This window comes from Triturus cristatus, chromosome 6, assembly GCF_964204655.1.
Source record: "Triturus cristatus chromosome 6, aTriCri1.1, whole genome shotgun sequence".
In the NCBI taxonomy this organism is placed as follows: Eukaryota; Metazoa; Chordata; class Amphibia; order Caudata; family Salamandridae; genus Triturus; species Triturus cristatus.
The window spans coordinates 940,129,409-940,140,345 of record NC_140589.1 but is presented as its reverse complement, the minus strand read 5'-3'; the positions used below and the strand labels follow the sequence as shown (position 1 = coordinate 940,140,345).

Sequence of the window (10,937 nt, the reverse complement as noted above, 5' to 3'; positions counted from 1 at the left end):
AAAATACATCATTTATAGACAACTGAAAAAACTGTATAGACAAAAAAAAATCACAATTCACTCTATACCCTGTATCACCACTAAAGGCAGACAACACTGGCTGCACCATGTTTGGATCATTCCAGAGTCCAGTACTTTCAATGGGAAGCCTTGCAGCCCCAGGCTGTAATCCAGATGCCACTTGCTGCACCATCGACACATCAGTGTCCTCCCATAAAACAGACACTCCATCCACACTGAGAGTAGCTTCATCCACACTGAGAGTAGTTTCATCATCAGATGATTCCTCGTAGACAGAAAACTCATTACCAGAATTGTGCAATCCCTCCTCTCCCTTAGACACACTGTCAGTCTCGTAATCATGGTCAGAAGAAGATTCGAAAAAGCATACCAACCACCTGCTGAGCAGTAATTCTACGGCTAGCCATAATCAATAAAGATAACTTGTCAAACAAGTCAACAACAACAAACCCTTTAAAAATAAGTATTAAACGATGTTAGATTTGGGGGTCTCTAGTTGGCATAGGTAGGTACCTGTGACAAATAGGGACCCTTGCGTCTAGTCAGGGTAAGGGGCTACACTCCTAAAATAACCCCTGCTCACCCCCTTGGTAGCTTGGCACGAGCAGGCAGGCTTATCTCAGAGGCAGTGTGTAAAGCTTTTCACCCCCCAACATGACACCGAAGGCCAAGAAGGAAGCTGTCCCTGTTAAAACCGAAGCAAAGTCTAATGCTTCGAAAGCTAAAAAAGCTGTTCTTAAGGGGGTACACAGTCACAAAAAGAAGAAAATTAGGACAGCGCCCACTTTCAGGAGGCCGAGGACCTTGAGGTTACGGAGGCAACCAAAGTATCCCAGGAAGAGTGCTCCTCGTAGGAACAAACTTGACCATTATGCAATTAAGTTCCCGCTTACCACGGAGTCTGCCATGAAGAAGATTGAGGATAACAACACGCTGGTCTTCATTGTTGATGTCAAGGCTAACAAGCACCAGATCAAACAGGCTGTGAAGAAGCTTTATGATATTGATGTTGCCAAGGTCAACACACTGATCAGGCCAGACGGTGAGAAGAAGGCTTATGTGCGTCTAGCTCCAGACTACGATGCACTGGATGTAGCCAACAAAATTGGCATCATCTAAGCCTTCACTGTAGACGCCGGTACAGTTCAGCATTTGTGAACACATACAGTATTACAGTGACAACACTACAAATGGACACCACACAGGTTGTATTATAAAAATAAGTATTTTTATATAGACGTAACACAAGACAAGGCAACAAAAATCCACAATACTGTACTCAAAAATAGTCTCTTAAATGTTATAAAATAGCTTAGTTCTCTCAAGTTGTAAGTGCGACACCTTTCTCTCAATGTACCTTAGATGCGTAGCGCAAGGAAAACAAAAGGGTTGCAGGGAAGGTGACGCATCGGTTCCTTACACGCAGGGGAGTGGATGCGTCGGTTCCTTACTCCTGCGCAGGGAAGTTGATGCTCGCTTCCTTACTGTGTGGGGAGGTGATGCGTTGGTTTCTTACTGCTCTCCGGTGCGATGCGACACGCTGGCACCTCGATGCGATGCGACAAAATGGTGTCTTGGTTGCGATGCGACAACGTTGGTGTGATGCGACACTCCCGACAGCCGTGCGGCGACTCGATGATCTTTGGAGCCACGACAGGCCCTGCGACGCGCTTCTCCGGTGATGCGATGATGACCTCTGTGGCAGCGTCCCACTTCTCCGGCGATGCGCCGCGCTTCGGCGATGCGATGATGACAGCGGCAGCAGTGGCTCGCTTCCTTGGCGATGCGATGTTAGCGGCTGCGGCGGCGACATGCTTCTCGCTGTTGAGTCGCGCTTCCAGCTCCCAGCGACACGCAGTCTCTCAGAAGGCCCAGCACAACAGCAGGCACTTCAATTCCCAGCAAGGGAATTCAGGGGGGGAGCTGGTTGGTGAAGTCTTGTATCCCTGAGACTTCAGGCAGGAGGCACGCTCTAGTTCATGCCCTTGGGGATTCTTCCTCAAGTTGATAGAAAGCACACTCAGTCCTTTTCTCCTTTCTTTGGCAATGAAGCAACCACTGCAGGCCAACCCCCAAACACACAGCACAGGGGTAGTTTCCTCTTTCAGCTTCCCGGTTCTTCTCCTCAGCAAAGGTTCGTCTTGATTCCCAGAAGTGATCTAAAGTTCTTGGGTCTGGGTCCCAATATTTATACTCCTTTTCCCTTTGTTCTCTGAAGCCAGAGAGGCCTTTGCCTAGTCCAAACCAGTTCTGGTCAATCCTGGAGCACTTTGTTGACATGTCTCCTTCTTTCCTTTCACAGTGCAGGGCAGAGACATCAGACACACCACAGGAGGTGTAGCCAGCATTGTGGAGGGAAGGCACAGCCCTATTCAGGTCCCAGGAACAGCTCCTCCGTCCCATCTAGATGCAGATCTATGTATTCACCGCAGGGCCAGCTGACCCTGTCTCCTGGAATTCCCCAGCCCTGTCACTCAAACCCCAGACAAGGAATACACAATCTAGCAGAGGCATGTTTGGATGGTTAGACAAGAAAATGCCTACTTTCTAAAAGTGGCATTTTCAAACACAGAATGTTAAAACCAACTTCACTAAAAGATGTATTTTATCATTCCGAGTTCAGGCATACTAAACTCCAACTTCTACCATGTTCCCTGAGTCAGTTAGCATTATAAAAGGTAATAATCAAACTGCCCATTCTGGCCTATGGAGAACAGGTAGCCTGGCAATAGTGAAAAACGAAAATGGCTGTAATTCACTATTAGGACATCCCACACACACCAGGGCATGTCCTACCTTTTACCTACAATTCACCCTGCCCTTGGGCCTACCTTAGGGGTGACTAATATGTATAAAAGGAAAGGTTTAGGGACTGGCAAGTGGGTGCACTTGCCCAGTCAGCATGGCAGTACCAGACTGCACACAGGCTCTGCAATAGCAGACCTGAGACACACTTTACAAGCTGCTCTGGTGGGTGGCACAATCAGTGCTGCAAGCCCACCAGCAGCATTGGTTACAAGCCCTGGGCACACACAGTGCACTGTACTAGGGTCTGACAAGTAAACCAATCAAGCCAATCATGGAGTCACTAATCATATATCAATTTACCATAGGGAGAGCATATGCACTTTAGCACTGGTCAGCAGTGGTAAGGTGCCCAGAGTCATAAAACAGCCAACAACAGGTCAGAAACAATATAGGAGGAAGGCATAAAGTTCAGGGATGACCCTACAAAAAGGGCCTAGTCCAACAATCAATATGTGGCTTTATCACAAAGACCTGTATGCTCCAAAACTATACCACTCACTTGCCAGAAGCAGATAGACTCACCACCACTTATTCTGCAAAGACATAGCAAGGACCAACAATAACCCACTAAAAAAGAAAAAGAAAAGAAAATTACACATAAGACAACGCAAAACACATCACAAAGACTTTCATGCTCAAAACTCTAACTAAATATGTTGCTATTATGACACCACTTACAAAAAAATCATTCATGCATGACAATAATACTAATTTGGAGTAAACACAAGAAAAATGTTATTCCTACTAAAAAAATGCAACTACGCAAAACTGCAGATCAACCACTGCTGAAACCACAAACAAGAATCAAAAGCCTTGCACTAGAACACAAAGGAGAAATAAAACATTACAATCACATATGCAAATATTGCACCGGTCCACGAACAATCCACCAGCCAAGCTGGGGGGTAGGTGGGCCTTAAAGCATATGGCCGATCTTCCCCCAAGGGGGCCAGAAACAGCCAACATATTCACCCCATAAAATGGGAGTGACCCTTGCCCAAGGGGCCACTTCCCAACACCAACATTTAAAAAACCCTGGTTTCTAGTGGCTTCTGCCCCCCCTCGGGAACAGATGGGCCTAAAAACACATGGCTGATCTGCCCCCAAAGAGGGCAGAAATTACTACAATAATCATCCAATAAAGGGGAGCACCCCTTGCCCAAAGGGCCACTCCCCAACAACATTTTTTTTAAAAAACCTGGTGTCTTGTGGCTTCTGCCCGCTTTGGGGACAGACGGGCCTGAAAATATATAGGCGATCTGGGCAGAAACAGCCTCAATAATCCCCCCATAAAGGGGAGCGACCCTTGCCTAAGGGGCCACTCCCTAACAATACTAAAACAATCCCTGGTGTCTATTGGCTTCTGCCCCCCTTGGGGGCAGATGAGCCTAAAAACATAAAGCGGATCTGCCACCAAGGGGGGCAGAAATCACCAAAATAAATGCTCTCCAAAAGGCCCGCTAGCCACAAAAATATGTAAAAACAAAAAAATCCTTGGAGGCCTTGTGGGCACACAATAATATATTATTCGGGCCATCTGCCCCCCCAGGGGGGCAGAAATGGCCAAAATAAATGTTCCATACAGGGGAGCAACCCTTGCCTAAGGGGCCACTCCTCAAAAACATATTTAAAAAAAAAAATCCCTGGTGGCTTAGTGGGCACACAAGTAAATTAATTAATTTTTTGGGGCCAATCTGCCCCCCAAGCAGAAACGGCCAAAGGGCCGCTTCCCGAAACACAAGCCATTTAAAAAAAAAATCCCTGGGGTCTAGTGGGCATTTCTGCTGCACAACCGCACCCCATGCACGATCGTGAAGCCGGAATGCTGAAAAGTAACGTTGGAGGAAAGGAAAACTCTTTCCTATCCTTCAATGACTCTTTTTTTTTTAAATCTCCTCACGCTCCCCGAGGAGAAACTCACCTCCCCTCCTTGGACCGGCTGGAAGCACATGGCTTTCAGTGCGTCCAGTTGCATCTAATGACATCGGCAGTCAGTGCGCACTGACGTCATTAGATAACGCGGAGGGGAGTGCGGGGGGGGCAACATGAAAGGCGGCCCACATGGAGAGCACCAGCACATTCCCTGCGGGTGGGTGCTAGGACAGCTGGGAGCCGTCCGACGCACACTCCCACCATGACCTCAGACGGCTCCCGGCCGTCAAAGGCACGGAAAGGGTTAAAACATGTTGCAATGTATTAATCATTGTGTGTATTTGCAAATGTCTTACAATCCTCTGTGTTAAGACTACTGCTGCTCAACAACACTACCCCCTAACACAGCACTTTGGGATTGCATAGCAAGCCCTGTCCACTAGTAAGTGAACCATTGGACTCTTTACGCAATATATCAGATTATTGATATATCACATAAAGAGCCAGCTTCCTACATTTTCCCACTGGGAAAATACACTTATAAAATGTTATAAGGCAATCCCAATGGTATCCAATGGAGGAGATAGGCCTTGCAGAAGTGAAAAGGGAAATTACGAGTATTTCAGTACCAGGATATCTAAAACTTAACCGTTCAAGTCCTACTTTTTAAATACACTTCAACCTGCTCAAGAGCTATCCACGGCCTACCTTAGGGAGGACCTATATGTAACAGAAAGGACGGTTTGAGCTTGGCAAGTAGGTTAACTTGCAAGATTAACATATCAGTTAAAAACTGCACACACAAGCTCTGCAGCGGCAGGCCTGAGACATGTTTAAACTGGGTGGCACAATCAGTGCTGCAGGTTCACTATTAGTATTAGATGCGCAGGCCATGGGCACAGGTAGTGCACTTTACTAGACGCCTCTTTCAGCGAATGGACCCTTAGCCCAACCTAGAGTTGTAGCTATCAAGGGGGATACACGCCCCTGAAAAACCAGTTTGACAACAAGCTTTCGCTCTCCCTCCCTGGTGCCAACTAATCTACCTAAACAGTGAGGCTGCCCCTCTCCCGTGTGCCACATTTGCTCTTCAAAGGCGGCTTCAGGTTGGAAGCTTGCCTTTTCGTCCAACACCCATATGGTGTCCTGCAGGAGGGAGGTAACACCTCTCTCCAGTGCAGGTCTTTAATGTCTTCTTTTCTAGGAGTCTTTAGCATGTCTGCCTAGAAGGGCAGAAAGTTGTTTCGGGTTCAAGCTTCTTGTGTAACCGTTACGGGCACAGGAGATTGAAGGAAATAAAGTGGCAACTTGGTAAAAGTTGAATACTATTAGACCTTGCATCCTTGGTGTGGTTTACCCCTAACATGTTGCCTTCAGACCTCCTTGTTTGCTGACTTAGTTTTTGCTGGCCTTGGGACACTGCACACTTTACCACTGCTAACCAATGCTAAAGTCCTTGTGCCATTTCCCTAAAACATTTTAACATTGTCTTATATCCAATTGACATATTCGATTTACTCATAAGTCCCTTGTAAAGTGCACTACATGTGCCCAGGGCCTGTAAATTAAATGGTACTAGTTAATCTGCAGCACTGATTGTGCCATCAGCTCAATTAGCCCTTTAAACATGTTTCAGGTCTGCCATTGCAGAGCTTGAGTGTGCAGTTTTAATGCTGACCTGGAAAATTAAACATTTTGCGAGGTCCAAACCTTCCCTTTTTAATTCATATAAGTCACTTCTAAGGTAGATCCTTTAAAGCCCCAAAGGCAAGTTGCATTGTATCTAAAAAGTTGGACATGTACTCTTAAGTTTGACATGTCCTGGTAGTGAAAACTTCTAAATTGTTTTTTATTACTGCAAGGTCTATCTCACCGATACGATAACATTGAAGTTGCCTTATTACATTTTATAAATGCAATCTCCAAAGGGGAAAAGATAACTGGTTCATGACTGGTGTCTCTCGAATCCTCATTTAAAATCCTAACTTATGGTAAAGTCGGTTTTTAAATTACAATTTTGAAAATGCTACTTTTAGAAAGTTGGTCTTTTCTTGCCACACACAATGGAGCCTTAGGTGGGACTTGATGAGCCATCACTGGCAGGATGGAAGGGAAGAGGTGGACCCAACCTCACTTTTACCTGAATAGGTAGTATCCTGTCTAAACACAAAGGGCTTCATACTCCCTGTAGTCAGTCTGGGGACAGGGAAGGTAAGGCAGGGCATTTGTGCTTTTCCAATGCATGCCTCTAGTAGCTTCTTCCCACCTCAAAAGATACAACTGTGTATAAAATAAGGACCTAAGTCACCACCACTTCAGTACACTTCTGGATACTGTGGATACTCTGCCAGGCGGAAGGACGTCTGTGCTGCTGAAAGGACTGCCACTCTGCTGGACTTCTGCTCTTACGGAGCTGCTGCCCTGCAGTGGTGTAACACAGGCCCTCACAGCCCCCATGGTGCAGAGGGCCCCCAAGATGCAGGGGGCCCCCTCAGCACAGTACTCTGCCTGGAAAGCCCTTTAATGAGTCCAGAGGGGGCCCATCCATGTACCTTGCAGGGGGCCCCCCTCAAGTTTCGTTACGCCAGTGTTGCCCTGCTGCTTGCTGCCCTCTTGCCTGGGTGAGAAGGACTGGACCTGCATCTCTTGAACCCAGAGTGGCCTTCCAATCTGAAGCCTCAGGGACACAACAGGCTTCCAACAACCTTGTATCTGCACCTGGACTCTGCCATCTGTGAGTCTACCCTGCAAAGTAGTGCCACTCTAGTCCGGGACCCTTGGAAGTGGGATTGAGTTGCTTTGCTAGCCTCTGTGGCTCCAGAGGAACCCATACATCTCCTTTGCTGCATAGCTTAACCCTTAACCCTTCACCCTGAGCAGAACCGAGGCATCGCAGCTACTGCGTAGATTGGACCCTTTGCAAAGACCCACATCGCCTCTGCCGTCCTTGGAACATACACATCACCCCGATGGAGCTACGCATCCATAGCACAGGCCCAGGCATCTTTCGTCAACAGCAACCTCGAAGATGACACCAGACTCCGCAAGGCAGCCTCGCAGCTCCTCAGAAGAGTGAACGCCACATCCCCACCGCCGGACTTCAAATTGCAGGCCCCAGCGACGTGATCCTTGACGATGACACAACAGGACCTAGGACTGCAGCCCCGCCGCATCTTGGAGCCAATGCATTGCTTCGGCAGTGCAGCATGTCTTAGACACGTATCCTTGCAATGCTCCGCAGCCAAGATTTAAGGTACTTTTTTTCAGCCGGTCGGCCTCCACTTGTGAGTTTGTCCAGTCCGGTGCAACCAGATATCTACATTTGGCGGTTTGTGCTTTTTGGTGCTTTTTTGACCTAAAACTTTCAAATTGAATATCTCTGTTTATACTAATTGGGTTTTTGTTTGTTTGTTCTTGTTTTATTTGTTAACAAAAGCTCGGTTTTTCTAACTTGGTGTGGGATCCTTTTTATGTGGTGTTTTCACTGGTTACTGTTTGAAGTGTTGCACTAATACTGTACAAATTGCCTCTAAGTTAAGCCTGACTGCTCTGTGCCAGCTACCGAGGGGTGAGCACAGGTGAATTTGTGGTTTGCTTGTGCTTTACCCTGACGAGGATTGTGATTGCTGCTTGGCCAGGGTTCACACCCCAGTCAACCAGTAACCCAATTTCTAACATACACCAATATCTATTACATTAATTTCAAACACAGAAGGTAGTCTGGCTTAATGTAACAAGGTGTTTGATACCTTGGAGTATTAACTTTGGTCGCATCGTTCAGCAGTTAGCATAGGTGAGGGGCCAGCGAGAAACCCTGTGTTTGCCAACAAGGCAACCAAATCTTTCCACAGTAGAAATGACAGCTTTGCACTTTTAATGTCAGAACATGTAAAATACATGCTCTGCCTGTAAATGTTGCTGCACCCTGCTTTAGGGCTCGGTAGGCCTTCCATAAGTAGTGGTTTATGCATATAACCAGGGGTTTAGTGTTGCCGTTGCTTTTAATAACAAAGTTGGACTAGGAGTTCGAAACTGCTCTTTCATTCTGCATTGGTGCAGTGGGAGACTCATTTTACCTGTGGCACACCCCGGATAGCACAACCAGTGATGCTATACCATGGTGACCTTCTAACTTACATGTCCCAGGTACCCAGGGTACCACATACTAAAGGCTTACAAATACATTAGCTTCTGCCAACCTGGTATTAGCAGCTCGACATACATGTTTTAGGGTCAGGGCACTGTCACTGAGGTCTGATTAGCAGGGTTCAGTGCACTCTCAAGCAGCATCAGTCAAACAACTTGGGGGTGGCCACACACAAATTGGCATTTTCTTACAATCTGGCAGCTGAGTTCTGCATGGTATGGAGTCTTCTGGTCAGTTGCGTGTTGATTCCTACGTAAAATGTGTTACAGCAATCCACCTTGCTGATGATGAGGGCTTGGGTGACATGAGTGTAGGTGGTTAAGGGAAGCCACTTAAAAATCATATTGAGTGTGTAGAAACAGGAGGCGCAGATTGCATTAATTTGGCCTATCATAGCAAACTGGTTGTCGACTACTATTCTGAGATTCTTTGTATGGTTGTTTGGGTTGAGCGTGCACCAGATATCAGCAGGCCACTAGGTACAGCCAATAGTGAGGTGTATTTTCCGAAGCTGGCTACTTATGCTTGCCTTTATTGGCTTAAGGCAGTTGGTTTTCATTTGTCTGGTGATTTTAGACATGCAGACAATGACGTTGGTCTGGGGTTAGATGTTTTTTCGGCTACAGAGAGGATGAGCTGGGTGTCATCTGTATAGGATATAAAAACTGATTCTGTGGATGCAAATGATGCTGTTGAGAGAAGCCTTGTAGGCATTAACAGTATGGGACTGAGAAAGAATCCTTGTGGTGCTTCACAGATGAGTTTGGCAGTGGCCGAGGTGAAAGTCAGGCTGAACAACTGGGTGCGGCCTCTGAGGAAAGAGCAGATCCAGCAGAGCTCTAGTCTATGTATGCCGGCATTGTGTAGGTGTTGAATGAGGATGGGTTGGGAGACGGTATCGAAGGAAGCAGATAGATCCAGAAGGATGAGGGCAGCAGAGTCTCCTCCTTCCATGATCAGCTGGATGTGGCTTGTGGCGGCGATGAGGACTGTTTTAGTGCTGTGGTACAGTCTGAATCCGGATTGGTTGGTGTTGAGGAGCTTGTTGTCATTGAGGTCAACAGCTATATGTTTGTTCATTATATTTTCCATGATTATCGCTGGAAAGGGAGGCAGGGATATGGGCTGGTAGTTGGCAAGTATTTTAGGGTTCGTTGACGGTTGCTTTAGAAGAGGGAAAACTGTGGTGTGTTTCCAGGGGTCCGGGAAAGTGGCTGTTTTGATCAAGTCATTCTGGATTAGGGTGAGGGCTGAGCTGATGAGGCCTTTAATGAAAACGTAATGAAGGCAGGGGTCCAATAGTGCTCCAGAGTGTATGGAGCACATGGTCGCTGTGGTTTCTTGAATGGTGATGGTGGGCCAGGTGGTCAGAGTCGTCCTCTTGGTGTTGGAAGTGACAGTAGGGTGACTGCAAGGTTGGAGGGGTCTGGTAGGAGCTTAAAGTTGTTATAGATGCTGAACGTTTTTTGTGCTGATGAAGAGTGACAGCTGGGTGCAGAGGTCTTGTGAGGAAGTGATGCTGGTGCAGATTGCTGCCAGAGAGGTGAAATCTCTCAGGATGGCATTAATTTCATTGGCACTGTTAGTGCTGTTTTCCATACACATGGTGGGGCAGACCCTTTGGTGGCTTTGATTTGTTGGTGGTATCATCTGAAGGCTGATATGTAGCTGCTGTTTTCTGTGTCATCCTGGCTTTCTCTTGATCTGTGTGCAAGCTGCTTGCAATGGCGCTTGGTGAGTTTGACCTCTTCTGTCTACGAACTTGCTTGTGGCTTGGTTCTGGTGGCATTGGCACGCTTAAGTGGTGCCAGGGTGTCTGTGCAGGATGTGATCTGGGCATTAAAGTTGGAGATTGATCTAAGGAGGTCATTAAGGTGTTGCAGTTAGGGTGTAGGAGCTTCGAGGTCCAAGGTCCAGTATTCTTTAGAGAGCTTGTTCCAATCCCATTGTGAATATTTTGTTATAGCATTTCTGCAGTGGTGAGAGATGTGTATGATGAAATGAACAAGGGCATATTGGGTTCTAGGTGATGAGTGTGGGTTTGTCCACGGTGTTTCAGCTGAAGCTGGTGAAGATGAGGACAAGTAGG

The 10,937-nt window shown here is 46.9% G+C and overlaps 1 pseudogene; it reads left to right on the top strand.

Annotated features, from left to right (window-relative positions):
* Positions 1-675: 675 nt before the first annotated feature.
* LOC146820818 (large ribosomal subunit protein uL23 pseudogene) lies at positions 676-1,149 on the top strand (annotated as a pseudogene).
* Positions 1,150-10,937: the final 9,788 nt, after the last annotated feature.